The sequence below is a fragment of the Varroa jacobsoni genome, unplaced genomic scaffold (genome assembly GCF_002532875.2).
Source record: "Varroa jacobsoni isolate VJ856 unplaced genomic scaffold, vjacob_1.0 contig01984, whole genome shotgun sequence".
Lineage (NCBI taxonomy): Eukaryota > Metazoa > Arthropoda > Arachnida > Mesostigmata > Varroidae > Varroa > Varroa jacobsoni.
Window position 1 is genome coordinate 46343 of NW_019214734.1, and position 17110 is coordinate 63452.

The following is a 17110-nucleotide window of genomic DNA, read 5'->3' on the forward strand; positions in this document are numbered from 1 at the left end:
TTAAATGTCACATTCGCTCTATGTTCTCAAACAGGTTGCTGGCTATGGGTTCTATATAGACTCTATATACATGAAACCACTTATCGGGCTTTACGCAGCTAAGGTAGCATCATAATATATCTACACTGCTCGAGATATTCCAAGGTTATCGGCTTTTTAATCGTTTGTAGCGATACGCACATATCGACCGGACCGAAGGTATCGTACATACTTTATCTAAAGCGAACGTCGTGTGGATTGCGAGTTCTGAGAGTACTGCAAATGGAAAACTGAGGCCTTTTTATCATATTCTTTACCTTCAAATTCTTGTTGGTGCTTGTGTCTAATGTGTTCAAAAAGTATAAATGAGAAACTGCTATTGGATACTTTTAAAGGGTTGTATCAGAGTAAAAAGCCTGCTGCATCAAAACAGGGCACTCAGTGTTTGTGGCGTGTGCGTGCAATTTTGAATCGATGTCAGCTTGTCTCGTTTAGCTTAGAAGCCCGCCCGTCCAGATCCAGAAGGAAAAAATCAATGAATTAGTAGTAAGTGACGTTTACTATATCAGCCTGTAACCATTAATATCATCGATATTAGCATTCTTACAATATTATGTCGTTCAATACGCGGGAATTTTTCCCCAGTTGAATTAGATATGCTTGAACGCGTTCAACAGCTGTTCGTCGATTCGATAGACGTTATGCGTTACTGTTATTATTATGTTTCCATAGAAGAGCAAGGATTGCACAACATTCCATAAGACCGAACAGTAAAATCGATGTAACAATGGAAGAAAAGGCGGGCCAGCAAAAAAGCGGTAACTTAGGACAGACTCGGGATTCGTTCAGTTGGGGACAGTTTCAACACGACAACTTTGTTTGTCGTGTAGTACGAAAATGTAGTTACTAACCACTCGGCGCTGCAAAGTAGACAGGCAAGCGGAATCACTCGTTAGACGTACAAGATAGGGTCTAGCGGAGAGACGGATAGACCTTGACGCACTCTATTGGTCTCATTGGCTGACACGAGAGGAGACAATTGTTCTCTTCGTTGGCAGCGACTGCTAGAAGCAGTCATTCAGCGGTAACTGTCACTAGATCACTAGCAACGAGCATGCGTTCGACGCCAACTTTTCCCTTGGCCATTATCTGTACGTATCCTCAGTTGTAGCAATGGTGGTTGCTAACTGGGCGATGTCTATCACGACGTATATCACGCAGCACACAGTGATTACCCTGTTCCATCAGCACCAATGGAGGCAGTGCGTCGCCGCAGACGTCTCCTCGCTGAGCTAAGAATAAATTAAGGGATGCCCACTAGCTGTCCATCCGTTTATTCGCTCGTTTCTTCGATAGCATCGCCTGTCCATCTGTCCTAGACCGCCTCCTCTCTGCGCTCGCGATGTCTTTCATTCACGCCTGCATTGGGGCCTTCTCTCAGTTCAGCTCAGACACTCTCTCGCCTAGCTGAGAATGCGCACGCCTGATAGTGTCCGTACGTCGTCGTCGCTGAGCAGCTTTCCCACAATCCTCTTCGTCTATTGGCTGGCTAGTAGACGAACCGCGTACGCATTGGGGTTTCTGAGGCTATCTTTGACTTGAGGCCCACCCCCCGCTCCTCTACTTTCACATCCCCTTAGCCAGCTTGACTTTCGTAGCATTAAAGCCCGACAGACTACATGTCGTTGGCAACGTCGATATACGATATGTGAGGCTTTATTGCTTGGCTGGCCGATCGGCTAACAAATCAACGCGGCTAACCGAAGGCCGCTTATGTGTATATAACAGTGTGACGTAACCAGACACATACAGCGTTCATACAGGCCTAGTAGCGTTACATGACCACCCTTTCACTTCTGTCTAGAAAGTTTCGCTCGCGAAACATTTCGACAAGGTAGCCTAATTCAGAGGTTCGAAAAATCGACCAAGTCCTCTCGTGTCGGTTAAGTTTAAGTCGAGTCTTGATTTTCTAAGACGACTTCATCTAATATCAACTAATCAAGACAGAACTCTCTATCTATGAAAACGTATAAAAGCAGAATAAGGGGCGATGAAGAGGTACTAACGAAACAGCTACTAGCTGGCAATACTGAGATCCGCCGATTGGCAGGTACGGTCGTGCCTCAATAAGATTAGGCAAGCGGGAACTGGCGGTATCCCGATGGACACTGCAGTAGACTTCTGTTTGCAAATAATGTACACGAACAAACGTACATACTGAGATATGCACATATACTTTCCCCGGTGAAACAAACTGGAACAGGGAAGGTTAGTCTTTTTGACTATTCGCTTTCATATTCACTCTATGATTTTTTCTTACTCATAACCAACTACGATATGTAGCATTAACCTAGACAAGTCATGCCTGGACGAATGTCCTTTATTCAAACAGGCCAGCCGTAAAGCAACTAAATGGCCTGAAGAAGGAGTAGACGAGATGACTACATAACATCCACGTACGTAGCACGTACTTCATTTGTCGCAACATATGCATCACTATGTTTCTGTTTAGAATGATGGAACTCATTCGAAATAGCGCAATGCAAAGACGAGTCCCCACCTAATGCGTTACGGCTCTGCAAAACATGTCAGTATTTGTGTTGTCGTCTTTTTGACTATCCCTGTTCGTGTATTGCGTTACTACGGATCGATGCTACTTAAACCAGTAGTATGCGTTTGTACTATTGCCACTAGTCTTGCCATAGAAAGGATAGAACAACTTGTTTCCAGACTTTCTATTTTATGCTATTTCGATTTTCTTATACGCCAGCCCTAAAACGCAAAGCTTTTATTATGGACCTTTAGCGTGTTACCTTTATTGTTATTTCCAAAACTAATTCTTAATCAAATTAATATTTCCCATAAACATGGAACTAACGGCACTAATAACTATAACGTGTTCTTATTTTAGCGTACGCATCGTGAAATACTCCTTTACGAACGTTTGTTTCCTGGTGCCTTTTACTTAACCTCATAGACATTTGTACAACACGCTGTTGTCTGTAACCTTCTGGGTTGCATCCATAAAAATATAATACCTAGGACGATTGCGCTTGGAAAGATCACAGTAACCTGTGATTTGATTACGACTGAAGCAAATACGACTGCCAAATCTTCTTCTAGCCACCGTTAAGTGCTAATGCAGCCTCTTTGTTTTCTTCGATATACGGTAAATTTTATAGTTTCAAGGTTCGTTGTCTCCTGCAGCTAAAATAAATTTTTCTAGTAAAAACTGACGATGGACACAAAAAGATAATACGTGTACTTTATAAATTTAAACGGCTACTTTTAGGCTTGCTTCTATGGCCTGCTGAAGACACGTAAGAGAATTCGCTTATTTACATGTTTTTGCCGTTTCTTTTTGGGTATGCGTGTGTATTTGTATATGTATGCGTGTGTGGGGCAGGGGGGGCACACTGAAGGAGTTTTCCGGGTTCTAGTGTACTTCAAAAAAGAGAACGTGGGCTGAACGAGCAGACACGGTTAGCACAATACACTAACGTGAGAGATATAGTAAAAAAATAGAAAATTCGCTTCTACTTTAGCACAAACTAGCAGATGTCAAACTAGGTTGGGCTGGTCTGGCCCACCGTATGCAATGACAACGAAGGCAACAATTGCCTCAACAGCTGAGGCGACTGCTGTTGGCTTTCCTCCAGCATCCTACGCGATTTCCATTTGTTTACTGCAGAAATTTAGTCGATGTCAACGAACCGGCAGGGTATTGCACGTTTTATAAGTAGAAGCTCTCTGGAAGGCCAAGTAGAGGCAATTTTTCGCAGTTTGTCAATATGTCTGCGAAAAGCAACCTCTTTCCTACATGCTTTCAACGCCAAGTTACTAATTCTCGCAATATCTAGGTTTGTAATGAAGTTAACTATGGCTGATCTCGTAATAGCATACTTAAACACAAGCTAGATATATAAATATGCAAAATTCACATGATGAAGTAAAAATTGTTAGTGCACAACGCATAACTACAAATAAAGTAGAGGATCCGCAGAGGGAGCGTCTCACGAAGGGACATTGCGTTTTGCTTGTTTATTATAGAAGGTTACATTTTGGTGATCGTTTTTAGATGCTTAAAATATGTATGTAATTTTATGAATCAGCAAATAATCAAATTTTTACAGCATCTGCACTCAAGAAGTTTTCCTTTTTTCTCATTTTATATATTAATAGTAATAACAAATCTCATATTATATATATATATATATATATATATATATATATATATAATATGAGATTTATATCGACATATCAATCTTTCGATTAAATAGTAATATTTAGTGTCCTGCTAAAGTGTTGTTAATCTACAAGATTTTACAGAAACAAACTACTAGACGGCTTTCAATTGTTCTTTAATAGGAAATTATCCCTGAGAGTTAGGAGAATTATAGTTAGGGGTTTTAGTAAATAGCACTTTGCTGCCAAAAACGGTTAGAAGCAATCTTTTCGGCGAACATTTTAACCTCGACTTCGCTTTTGATTTTACTAAAAACCATTTGCCTTAGTCAAAAAGAGTACATACGTTAGTGACACACTCTGGTTTTGTAGAATGCATCACAACGTGACATTTGATATCGGCTCAGTTTCTTTATCGTCCATTGGATTTCTAGAAATTGAAATTCATACTGTGTCAAAGATAAGTTGGCACCACGCAGTTATTGAGTAAGTAAGTTAACTCTGGCCGCTGGTAAAAGCGGCCGCATTTTGAAGAACTGCGATAATATAACCGCGAGAATAAATAACGTCGCTTAGAGCAGTCACCGATTTCACCGAGCTTTTGACCGTATTCAAAGTATCTAAAACAGCTAAAAAGGAGTTGACATAGTCAGCAGAGGGGCGGCCCGTAGGGCGTCTGTCAATAATCGACTTCGGCCATTATAAGCCTTAAGTGCAGTAATGTCAGCTTTAATCTGGCTAGTGTCAGTTCTGGCAAGTATACTCGCTTGAGACTGCCTCATTGCCATCTTCACCTTTGGCTTCTCTGCAGTTTCCTGTGGTTCTGGCTGTACCTTTGTGGGCACATGTGAGCGGTGTTTGTCCAGAAGCGCGGACGTTTGAGAATCGACATCTGCACTCCTGATAGATTTGCAATTCTGGGCCAGAATTCTGTATCGGTGAGTTCTCTCGGATACTAATGTTAGAAATCTTCTACCAGAAGTAGGTGTGAAGTGCAGAGGTCGTCAGCCCACTTTAACAAAAACGTGCGTATCATCCTGTGGCCGAGCTCAGGCACCCAATGATAGGAAACACCCGTCTAACTCTGAGATTCAAGTTTGCTTAGTTGAATAAGGGAAAACAATGGATTTAAGGTTTGATGTTGGTCGCTCTCGACGAAATCTTGCTTTTAGGCAAAGCACGGCTAAGAATAGTTAAGTTAAAAAATCGCTAAGAAACAAAAGATTCAGTTGAAATATTTCCTACTTTTTTCTACGTAAAGAAAATTTAATCGCGATGTCCCCAGAAGTTAATCGAATAGGCAGTATTGACCTGTGACAAAAAATAGACATACGTATACATACAGATAGTCTTAGTTTGTTTCTGGTATCTGTAAGTAGGTCATTTGCTTGTCCTGAAATAAGTAAGCTCTGATTAATACAGCAGTTATCTGAGACATTTTTGTCCTGTTGGGAAGCAACGATCGAGCAATTTCTGCCGGTATAAGTAAGCTATACGCATATGATTATTTACAATATTTTTAACTTTTTTTTTTATGAACTAATGATTTTATGCGCTAATCAAGCATGAAAGTGATCCAATCTAAATAACTAGATTGTTTAAGATCCGTATTTTATTTTACGAAGGGATGGCGTGTGTATATATTGATATCCGAGCTTGGCCATCCGAAGTAGTAACAGGCGATTGAAGATAGTTGGATTAGACAACCTATTAATTTCTTATTAAGTATCGGCATAGGAATATTACATTACTCATTATTCAACAAAATCTTATGCGATTGTGAGAATACGAAGAATACAATATGATGAAATCTTCTACAAGGATGAAAACAGTGTTTCTTTTAAGGTCCAACGCGATACGATAATGTCATATAACAATGATAATAATAACTTTGTTTAGAATTCTTCGCGCAACCTTGTGCAAAGTTCTAAAATAACGGTGTTATCCGCTTGTTTGTTGGCCGACATTGTATAAAGGTCGATATGGAAGATGTCGCTAGTGGTGTAGCTATGAAGATGTTAGAAAACACATTAATTTCTAGTAAATCGCAAATGTAAAATCATCGGTTTACTGCACGGCCTATAAAGCAGCTGCAATAAAAGCGTAATTTTGTACAAAAACATAATCTTCTCAATATATTGACATTTCTTAACACAGTCCCCGCACCGTCTGCAACCAACCACGTTATGGAGTCAAAGCAAGCTCATGGCGCCGAATACAGACCGAAAATCGTGCAGGGTTAAACCCGCGGCGGTACTACACGATTGAAGCGATTCGTGCACTGGCTAGAAAAGAGACAAAACTTTATTCAATTCACTTTATAGCTATATAATATTAGATTCTTATTATAATTTCTTATCATAATGATGTAGACTAAAATCAAGTGCGGCTATCCGCCGTAGTGTTTGCGATGTTGCTGGTCAGCCATGAGAAGCTTGAACGAACTCTCTTATACTTATTATATCAATTAAGAAAATAACACGTTTATTTGAAAATATCGATCTGTCGAGTTATCTTCGATGAGGGTGCCGTAACACTGTATCACAATAAACTGTCTAAATCTAGCACAGAACGTAATTTAGGTTATAACCTACTGGTCTCGTTCCAATGGGTCATTAACGTTACTTTGCGGATTAATGATTCTATATACAACACCGCGCCATCTTTCCCGTCATCACTAATTATTGTTCATATCGGTAACATGGAAGTAACAAGCCGGACAAATCGCCGATGTCGGGTAGTTTCAACTGAGATAACAAACCGTGCTAGCTTAGTGGCTAACGTGCTTGCCCGCTAATTGTAAGGACACGTCGTGATCTAGGTCCTTACCTGGACATAGATAGGCTTTGTTTCGTGCCTAACGTAGATGCCGGACGTAAAACTCGGAAGTAGCTTCAACAAAGGTGTTTATATATTGTCAGAACGTTGCTGTTTATCGAAAACTAAAGATGCCTTAATTTCGAATCCTTTATTCCTACAACGTAAACATCTGGCGAGAATCTATCAAACATAAAAATGTAATAGATGAAAGTAAACTAGAGGTGATTAAAAATGACGTTAAGCGGTTCGACGCGAATCCGAGTATAGACTTACTTTTTTTTTGTACTGGGAGCAGCCAGCCGCCCGAAGCAATGTTAAGCGGCTTAAGTACCGATCGTAAAACCCAAAACGTTAATTTATTTATAAGTACGGGCTGGATACACCCGTTGGACAAAATCGACCGGTTCAAAGTGTCCGTTACGATATTTTAGATAGGTGCTAGTAGTTCCAAAGGAATTCACTGTCAAAAGGACAGAGTCGCCTAATCGGTCTCTGAGCTCTATTACAAAATATCGATAATTTTATAATATGTTGCTTACTTTCTTTGTAGATCTTATTGGCCTAATGAAGATATTGTAGTGGAGTTGGCCGGCTGTCACAAATTCGCTTTTCAACTAGCAAAGTCTACCATAGCAACAGGTTCTGCTCATCGTTGCGTGTAATCAGTCGGCAACAGAGAGACGACTAAGTATCTAACGAGCATATATAGAAGATGAATTTCCAACCTAATACGCTGCTGAAATAACACAGTTTAGGTTTAGTGAATACTCGGTTTTGTCATTTATTATATAATTCGATTAATACTGACCAGCTCTGTCAGTGAGTCAAACATTTTTGGGTCATTTCGCTTGGGTGCTGCTTAATAGCATCCTTTCTTAAATCCCAATACGAAATGTTTAGCGGGACATGTTTATATGTCCAGGAAACCAAAATGAATGATTGAGGCTAACATAATTGAATTAAGTTAAAACGCCGATCAAGGCCGTAGACAATTCAGGTGTCTTTTCCACGACAGCATGGTGCAATGAGCTTGTTAAATCCAATGGTCACAGCGCGCGCAATTGTTTAATTCCTGATAAGCTGCAACACGAATTGCTATTGTGTCTTCAAAATACGTTACAATATAGGTCACACTCTGAACTCGGCAAACGAGGAGTAAACGATATTTTTCTGCTATAGAGGTTCGATTGAAGAAGGATAGCTTAGATTGAGACTAATGGATCGTTCTAGCTAATAAATTGAGCTGAGCTAAAGTTTGTTTTTGGCCTTCGTTAAACATGATACGAAGCGGCCTCAAGCAACGTGCGAATAACTAACGCCTCGATAATTCCACGCCTAATCGTAGTCACTGACCGCATTCGCACGCTATTTTTCCTTCTGAATAAACGCACGATAGATAACACTAAACATCTGTTGTTATTAGGACTTTTTAATTACACCTAGGTGAACACTATGCTCTATACTATTATTAGAGCGGCCTTCTAATGCAGCTGTCCACGATAGAGACTCCTAATATTATCTTATCTGGGGTATAATTTGCAATAGAGGGCCGCCACCGTTCACGTGCAGTAAATTTGCTAGGATAGAGTAGATCTGAAGACGGAATACAAAAAGTCAAACTAAAGTCTTTAACTGGAGACAAAATACGGTTACGATTCCAGGATTCAACTTAAACTGACGATACTGGTCCGTGTTTTTGGAATGACATGTTTAGTGTATGTCCTGTATTTTGTCAAGAGGACTTCGATCGAGGACAGTGCTGCTCTAGTAACAAGACGGAACAAAACCTACCCCTATCCGAAAACTTAGCTAAGAATACTACTAAGCAATGGGGATCTGACAGGAAGACCTCGATCTTGAAAGAAAGCGTCGAAGGAAAACTTGTATGAAGGGTCTCTACCCTTTAAATATCGTTAGGAATATGCACCTGGAGCAAAATGAGTCTCACTGATATCAGCGTTCATGAATGAAAAAACATTTAATAAACCTTGACCAATTTTTTAAAATAAAATCTCTGAGTAAAGTATGATAAGCCTTTAAGAAAGGCGTAGTTGAAAAATGAGTTTGATGTCTCTGCACATGCGTCATCTGTGTAGCGTCTGTAGAAATTTGGAAATCAAGTTCGCACAAGCAAATAGCAATGGCTATAGAATCTGTTTTGTCTTAGATTTAGCCCAACTTTCTGCCATATTAACTTTAAAAGGACGAAGTAAGTAGATCGTCAAAAAGACGTTTACTTGTTGTAAATAACGAATGCGCTAATTTGCATCTACGGACTACGGAAGTTCATAGACATATGGGCCTTTATAGTTCTCTATCCGAATGTAATGGTCTAATTAATAAGTTGCGTACAGACGAAACGTTTACCACTCTTTGTTTAGGTATTTCTTAAGACTGAGTTTGAGTTTTAGTATAAGGCCAGTTTTGACCGCAATTTTAACGATTGGCATGTTTACTGATCAGTAACCTAAAACATAATTAAGAAAGTAGACAATTCTTTGACATCGTAGACGTTGCATGTTAGGCCTATTTATAGACGTCAATGTTTATGTATACGGCTAGTTAATACATAAAATTAACATAAAACATAAAAAAAAATTAATCATGATAACATGATCTGTTTTTCGGTTCACTCAGCAGTTCGTTTTTCATTGGCATGTGTAAATTTCACAATTGGTCGAATCTTCTCTCGAATAAACACCGCAGAACGAATAAATTAGGTTAGAATATCTAGAAGTGTCGTTTCTTAAACAGTGACTTTCAATTAATTTTTTTATAGGGCTTGTTTAAAAACGTTGTCAATCACCGGCAGTGTAATATCGTTGAGAATATCTAAAACTCCATAACAGGCACCAATATAACTACTGCCAGATGAAACTTCATGTCTACAACCTTTTTTGTTCTGCTATCGACTGAGGAAGCTATAACGCTTCTATGCCTGAGAGAACAACGTTAAGCAACGATGTAAAGAGCGTCGTCTGCCCTTCGAATTTTATATTTTTTCGAAATAGTGACAATATGTTAACAATTAAGTAACAATAAGCTCTATATGGACACAGCTGGCGGGAGTGAGGAGGAGCAGGGGGGTAAAGGTTTTCGCACAATACAAAACATAGGTAACGACGACACAAAATTTTCCGCTGAAGCTGAATGGACAGTCGGGTAAACATAGCCAAGAGTATGAGAGGAAGATGATGGGTATCATTAGATCCTTTTTAGGCCATAATCAGCCCACTCGTGAGGTAAAAGTTGTTTGCTGAATAAGCAGACACAGATTTCATAAATGCGAAAATCATTTTATGAAAACCACGTGAAATTAGTGCGTATATAGGGTTTCTGGTAATCCTAATGTAAAGATATACTTAGCGAATGGCTAAGACCATCTCTGCAGGATGTCGAATAGGATTTGGTATATTGATCAGTTTACAGTTGACCAACCTACACGATTCATTGATTACTGTGCAGGTTAATACTAAATTTTACTCTATAGTATAGAATGGAAGCATACTGTAGCCTGTAAACTCAGTTTTTTTTTCGATAATGACAAACGAATGGAACACTTGAGGTAGTTCAGTACTATAAGTAGGTATCTGATCGACGGGTCCAAGCAGAGCGATAGGACAATCTGAGTTCGTGCATCCATACGTTAATTTACTAGGCCTTTACCAGCCTGTCACGCATGTGATTGGCAAGTCATAGTTGTCGAATCGATCCATGTGTAGCGTTCGGTTGTTCCTATTGATCTGTGCCATTACTGTCTCTTCCCTGGTTACAAACAGTAAAAAATCTCACTCACTATAGTATCTGTTTAATATGTATGACACTTTATAGACAAGCTAATATGTATGGATAAGCGAATATGTAATGTTCGGATTCCGTGTGTCGCGACATTGAGCTTTCTTTTCTTCAGCTGTTAGTAAACACCCAAAATTATCGAGGCCACTCGAAGGCTTTCGGTTGAATTCGAAATAAAAGAGCAGATGACAAGACCTAGATGGGTAAAAAACGCTCCTGAAAATTGAAGGCGTAGCTATTCATGTGTTATTTCGGTAAAGGTAAAACTGGTTATGTAGTATACACTGACAGTTTATTTACGTACCACTGGGTATATATCTATTTTCTGCGGCAAATACATAATGTCATCTTTGTCGAACTAGTAGATACAAGCTATGACTGTCGTACACGAATGCACCTAGCTAATACATTGAGAAAACTCAGTGTTATATCTCCGCAATTTTCAGAGAGTATGTCAACCGTTCAGGTGACATGAAAGCGGACTTTCAATGTGCTAAGCATAAGGCGGCCTAATTCTACCTGGATCTTTCGATAGAAGACGCCTGGTCGCGAAAAAAGGAAAAAATTACCGAAAATCGAAGCTGCCAAGTGCGCTGTCTTTGCGTGCTGATGAACACTGACTTCACTCGAGTTGCAACACTGAAGCCTGTGACACACGCTTGGCAGAACCTATGCGTAAACAGAATTTCTATTCATAAATAAAAAGAAAACTCGAAGCGTCAGAAATTTTGACTTTCTGCTCTTCGGTATCTTCACAAACATGTATTCATTTTTCACGGAACTCGTCTGATTTTAATGAAATATCGAATTGACCAAAAGTATTTTACGTCAAAAGTCGGGTATATATCTATCCAACCCACTTTATATATTTTACACTGTTTATGCATTACTGTTTCCAAGTTATGAGCATATATTATTATAAGCAGATGATGTGCTTATAATAATATATGTGATTTTTGCGATAGGAGAAAACAGATATAATGAAGCAATTCATTGTGAACGAGATGAAGACTGAGTACAGGTTGGTGTATTTGTTGTTAGCGAAGCTGATAATAATGCAAGGCTGTATTTTACACGTGAATCATTATTACTAGGGTGGACCGCAAACAATATCGAATAAACGAAACATCTCACCTAAATTCTAGAAACAAACTTCCTTATTATTTGCTGTTACTCTCTACGAAACCAATTTATTTCTTCTTACCTGAAACTTTAAGGTTTGGTTCAGAACTCCTCTAGCTTTTAGGACTCTTCTCATTGTCAAGTACACTGCTACGGATTTCGTTGCCCAGTGACCGAAAACTGCGATGATTCGTCGGCGCGACATTCAGAAAGTGGTGGATGTAGCCGAATTTCTCGTTTAGGCCTCTCATGGGCGGCTCTAAGAATTTTTCTCACGTATAGCCTGAAACTACCGCAAAGAAAGACGACCTTTAGATGTCTCAAAGAAGGCCTCTTTTTTAGAGAGCCTCACTCAATTGATGCAATCTTTCAATAAATAACTTTTATAGAAAACACGCCAAAGTTATTCCATATACTTGATATACAATAACGTATATATATATATATATATATGAAACATATATAGATGTGCCAATGAAGGAACATGTTATATGAGAGAGGTGGGACTATATGGACCAAAAATTGGCCTAACATTACTATAAAAAAAAACGGTCTTAGGAGAAAGAAAAAACTTATTACCAGTATATTTGTCAGCAACCCTTATATTGTGTGGCATATAAAGGCTCACTAGTTCTTTCATTTAAAGAAATATCGATTGAACACACTTAAATCATTGGTCAACATAGCCCCACAAAGTAAAGTTATATGGGTCATTTCCATGCAAAAAAAATAACTGTCTAATAAAGCTGAAGGAAAAATGTTCTTCTATTTATAAACGGCTATCGTTATGACTAGAGGATACGATGACTTATTATAAATATTTATTGGCAACTCAGAAATTATTATGACAGTCTGAAGCTCGGTTTCCAATGGCCCAAATACCTACATACCTACGAGTTGCGCTTTGCTCGAGAAATGAAGAGAAACAGTAAGAATGTCCTTAACGCTACTCGAAGCCGACCAACCATAGTTGTTATGCGTGATTCTGGTGTAAATAATAATCCATGGTAAATTCTGACCCATGGTCGTGATAATCCGCAGAGCCGTGTATATATCGGCAATTTTTACGCGAAAGATGCGAACGACAGACCCACAGGTAAAGCTTGCATTTTGGATCTTTACTATCTTTAACGAGCTTGCGTATGCAAACCACCAAGCAAAGGTACCAGTAAACAATTACCGGTGGCAAAGGCAGCACCAAGTTAAACAGTTAAACCATAACTAACCCGGTTCAACATGAAACTTCGGCGCTTTTCTCCCGAGAAGCTTTGAACAGTATATAGATTTTTGTGTTATCGAAACCTTGAGCTACTGTCTATTTTAGCTTAACATGTTTTTTTTTGTGTACTGTCTTTCAATGAAAACAGTGAAGCAGGCCGCGCTAGTGGAGGCATCTCCGACTTCTATAATCATAACGTAGGAGACCTCACGCCGTGTCTAGTGGAGGGTAACGTCATTGCCTTACGTGCCCAGTTATCAAGCTTCGTAGCGGCCTATCTTCGGCCGAAATTAACGTACGCACTGGTAGAGAAACTAGTCAATCGATTGGAAGCACTGTCTTATCATTCTGCTTCGCTTCTGATCATTGCCGGGCTCTTCATTGCACGCCTCGACCAACCAAAGTTGAGGCCCCCTACGGCCATTTAAGACGAGCTCATAGACTTTCGGTGCTAGATAATATATTTCAGCTTGATACTAGCCTCCCTAGCAAATGCGGTTAACGATATATCAGCAGCGAACGTTATCAATGATAGGATAAAGCTTTAGAGTGAGAATTATTCATTATCAGAGGACGCAAACATTCATGCTCGCATACCGACGGCGATAGACATCACTATCCAAGATGCACCTAGGCAGACTGTCAAACACAACCTCCGTCGCAGTGTTTAAATGTAGACGAACTCCTAGAACGCACTCACGGGGCCCTATTCCTATACCTGACGTAGTAAATTCTGAAACCTATGCACACAGCATCCGATAGAAATTCTCCAGTCTACAATATGGCTTCTCCATTCATGCACCCCCGGGAGCACAGGCCGTTGTTAAATTATTTTTGCAATTTAGTCCGTAGGTCTTAGATGGTCTTCAGATTTATGACCAAGGCCCAAGTTTCTCGTTCGAAAAACGTATGCACTACATGAATGACTGGAGATTCATTTGATCGCCTCTGCCGAACGTCAACCATGCTTATGTATTATGGCAGCTCAGCATCTTGCCCGCTTAACTCCGTGGCCTTCATAAATCAGTTTTTGAAGATGTTTGCGCCACAAAATACTATACCACGGTCGGTGCCATAGCGTAGGAAGAGAAGATTTCAACGGAACGCAATATCCTTAAACTAGAATTTACAGTGCGAGAACTAGAGCAAAACTTTCGTGGGTCTACGGAACGAAAAAACCGTAAATCTAGATGGGGTCTGCAATGAACATTTCAAGTGCACTATCGCTCTGGCACTGCTCTAGATGGCTCTATTCAGTAAATGTTTATATACTGGTAGGCTTTTTCGCCGTCATCATGGTGGGAAATAGCGAAGAAAAGCGTTTGTTATAAGCTCTGTTTCGAGTTTTATATGTCCGCAATCGCTATTAGGCATTCCATCAGACAGCTGGTCTCTAGTGTGAAGCAAAATCTGTCTATGCCCGGGCTCGAACCTACAACACAACGTGTCCCAAATATTAGCAGGCTTATACATTTACCCACTAAGCCTACTCTGTTATAACCTATTCTGCAATCCACTGACTCAGAGACTAGACAGCTAGAAAGCGCACACGCCATTCCAGTGGAGCATGGGTTCGTCAATTTTAAGGCAGCCTTCAACTCAGTCAGTGTCCAGGACCAAGATTACGCTCGCCCTGACCGATGTAGATATTTCTATAAATATGATAAATTTTCTCGCTGCGATTTTGCAGAGGACAAATTAAGCATCTATGGTAAAGAAAATTGGAATGGTCATTTCTTTCCCTATATATTGTTAATGAATTATTCTGATCAGTCGGCGTCACTTTGCACGCAGATGACTCAGTGATACACGGATCGAACAGACTCCAAACGCAGCAAGCTCTAGCATGGCTCCATGCTGCATTCGCACGCCGTATGTTTGATCAAAACGAATATGATTAAAGTAAAAAAAAAAAAAAAAAGGCCGCGACAATGGCTACTTTTTACACTTACGGATAATTGTTTGCCTATTGGTTTCTGTACTTGTGGTTGCTCCTCTCACTGCACACGCTAGCGAAAGATGCGGGGACTGTTGGTTGTATTGGCCATATCTCTAGTTCTATAAAGGTAAATAAATCAGCTTTGATTGTATGCAATCTACCCACTGCACTGTATAATGACGGAATGCTACAAACCATCGAATATGTCAATGTCTATATTTACGATACAGTCTCTAACAGAAATTTCGGCAGCAATAGGTGGACCCCAATAGCGATCCCCGCTTTAAGTATTACAAATTATAAAAAATAAGTCATTCAGAAGACAAGCAAAAACGAATGTAGATGGCTGTTGACACTGCTTATCGGAACGCACCTTTTGTATATATTAGTATAGTATGGTTTTTTGTTATTACCGTGGAACAACTCCACCGTAACGCAACGCTCGCATAGTTCTAATACGTTACACTATCTAAACTGTGATCGTAAAAAAATAGCTAAATAAATGTATCGAAAAATCTGTGCAGATGAATTAAACACACAGGCAGTAATCGAGTTGAGCGTTGGTCCCGCCATTACGAAAACACCGATTGTCAACATGCGGTGAAGCTTCTATTTATAAAATCATTTTGAAGGCAATCACTCTCAAAATAGCCTGTATACCTAGAATAAGAGAGAAATTAACGAAGCTCAGTAAGTCACGTTTTCTAAATGCTTCGTTGGTAAAATGGGTGTTTTGCATATTTTGTTGTGACCCACTTTTCATTTGTAGCATTTACGATAATCATTAATTAATGCTCTGTCCGATGTGCAACTGGGCATTTCATAATTCAGAAACAACATTTGCATGCATACATATTTAAGGCTTCAGGTATTAGGCTGACGGATGATAGTGTTTCACTTTTTTAAGCGGACTGTCAAACGCATTTGTTAGAGATAGGTAAAAAGTTCAGCTGCATCAGGCTCCAGGCTTTCATTTTCTCTAATATGAACCACTAACCGTATATATTGTTTGAGCCTTAGTATAGTATATCTAAATTATAATAAGTTTCCTACACCGATTCTTCAAACCTAAATAAAAATCATGGAAATTATTATAGCGCTTACTCAACCATACAACCGCGAAGATTATTATTCCAGGGACGTTTATTCAGACTGAATCTATATGGACAGCAAGCTTTTAGCACTTACAGGTGTTATCACCTTTAAGCAAAGTAATGTTGGCATGTTTATACAAAACAACCTCCATTTACACATATGCCCCTTGCCTGCAGTTGCTTGTGAAGCTTGATTAGGACGGGGAAATCATTTTTATTTTAAGTCTGATGTTAGAATCATTTGACGGAACATTTTATCATCTCAAGCATTAATTATAATCGCTCTTTTTCGACGAATTTCATACTATCAATTTTCTGAAATTGGATCTGAGTTCTGCTACCCCAAAAAGAAACTGATTGATTCAGAATATCATACACAATGAATTTTTTTTTTATCTAACTCTCAAACATATCTGATAGAACCTTCGATACTGCTAATTTTTTCCAACCCTGAATCGCCTCGTTAGTAGCTCCTTCTTCTCAACGGATTGCGGTTACCGTAATTTATTGCCACTGTTAATTTGCTCGATTAGCTTTCAACGTTTTCACACGCAGATACTCCAATATGTGACGCAGAGTGCGATGAGGTATGAAGTGATATTTAGTTTCCAAGTAGGGTTTAAGCAATTTTGGTATCAATACTCGTCATAGGTCGAAAACACAGAAAGGGAGCATAAAATCATCCGTAAGATGACATAAAGCGCATGGTAGGAGGTACACATCAGTTAACACGGCTTTTGTTCATGCGTTCAACCGCTACTCAAGCCTTGAAATCACGCAACTTGTTTGGCTATTTTGTGCTTTTACAGCTTCATCTGTATTTTACGTTTATTATGAAAAAGTTGTCAGAATTAGTTCTTCGCTGTAGAGTAAAGGACCTACTCTTACTAGCAGGTCCAACCGCAGGGTGGGTTTTGGCGGACCTATCCGAGGTCTACGAAGCAACACGATAGTTAT

The 17110-nt window shown here is 39.5% G+C and overlaps 1 long non-coding RNA gene across 2 annotated transcripts in view; it reads left to right on the forward strand.

The window, feature by feature from the left end:
- Positions 1–11925, forward strand: part of LOC111272315 (uncharacterized) — a 43986-nt gene extending 32061 nt beyond the window's left edge. The window contains exon 5 of one of the 2 annotated variants that reach the window (XR_015315702.1): positions 11226–11925. This is a non-coding gene — a long non-coding RNA (uncharacterized LOC111272315). Of the gene's footprint in view, positions 1–8645; positions 9003–11225 lie in introns of those variants that run through there. The other variant, XR_015315703.1, reaches the window with a different exon arrangement.
- The last annotated feature ends 5185 nt before the right edge of the window (positions 11926–17110 follow it).